This window comes from Bidens hawaiensis, unplaced genomic scaffold, assembly GCF_021521415.1.
Source record: "Bidens hawaiensis isolate Kalapana, Puna unplaced genomic scaffold, B.hawaiensis_p1.1 tig00053264_1, whole genome shotgun sequence".
Classification (NCBI taxonomy): domain Eukaryota; kingdom Viridiplantae; phylum Streptophyta; class Magnoliopsida; order Asterales; family Asteraceae; genus Bidens; species Bidens hawaiensis.
The window spans coordinates 99,703-100,957 of NW_027499601.1; positions in this window are offsets into that span (position 1 = coordinate 99,703).

Below are 1,255 nucleotides of genomic sequence, written 5' to 3' on the forward strand. Positions count from 1 at the left end.
ACAGTGTCCCCAGATGTACCTGTTGATACGGTTAAAAGATTATATAAACAATAAGTGTATAATAAAGATCTTAGGGATCATATTACAGATTGGACGCGTTAATTGATAATGATTGTTGTTACATGCTTGCATGTGCTAAGGTGAGTTTCATGAGCCCCTTTTTCTGAATTGTTTTCAAATATTTTTCCCGGGGCGGAAAGCATGTTACTATTGAAATGTTTAAATACATACTGAACGCATGGATTTGCGTGTATTTATAAATATTTGATTGTACGGGAATCGTACGGAATGGGTACAGGACTGGGTTAACAGTGTCCCCAGATGTCTTTAGAAGTGTTTCCGGGTTAACATTGCCCCCGGAGTGAGTATAGTACTGGGTTAACAGTGTCCCCAGGGGTCCCTAGAAGTGTTTCCGGGTTAACTTTGCCCCCGGAGTGAGTACAGTACTGGGTTAACAGTGTCCCCAGGGGTCCCTAGAAGTGTTTCCGGGTTAACATTGTCCCCGGAGTGAGTACAGTACTGGGTTAACAGTCTCCCTAGGGGTTCCGTAAAGTGTTTCTGGGTTAACATTGTCCCCGGAGTGAGTACAGTACTGGGTTAACAGTGTCCCCAGATAATATTATATTATGATATGGATTTATCATGGTTTACTAAAATTGTGAAACTCACCAACTATTCGTAGTTGACCCGTTTTCTCACATGCTTTTCAGGTTCAATTAAGATGAAGTGATTGCTTACGTGCTAAGTGCTTGATGTGTGTAAGATTTGTGTGCGGGATGTTAGGATACATCATAACAGATAGAATTATGAATCGTATTGTATGATGTGTGTATCACCTAGACGGTAATGAAAGATGAGATAATGTAATTTTGAAGTATATTAATGCATTCAGTTTTCTTTATAAACAATGTGGTTGATATCAGAGGTGTCTGTCGCATCCCGTTTACGTTTCCGCTGCGGTTGCGGGGTGTTACAATTCACTTGTTGAATTGATATGTTAGCCATTTATTTAAAGACTTAAGATTAACTGGGGCGATTAAATTTATCTTTATTTTGTTTTATGCTCCTCAAAACAAATTTTTGAGTTTTTGAAGCAAAAAGAGAAAATGATAGTACATTGATTACTTTGACCCCAAATCCAGCAAGAAATAAGCTTAAAAGACTATGTGCGTAATTGCATTGGTGCACTGGTAGGTCTTAAAACAAATAAGCAGAGTAAAGTATGTGATATAAACATAAAGAAATGCCAAATTAA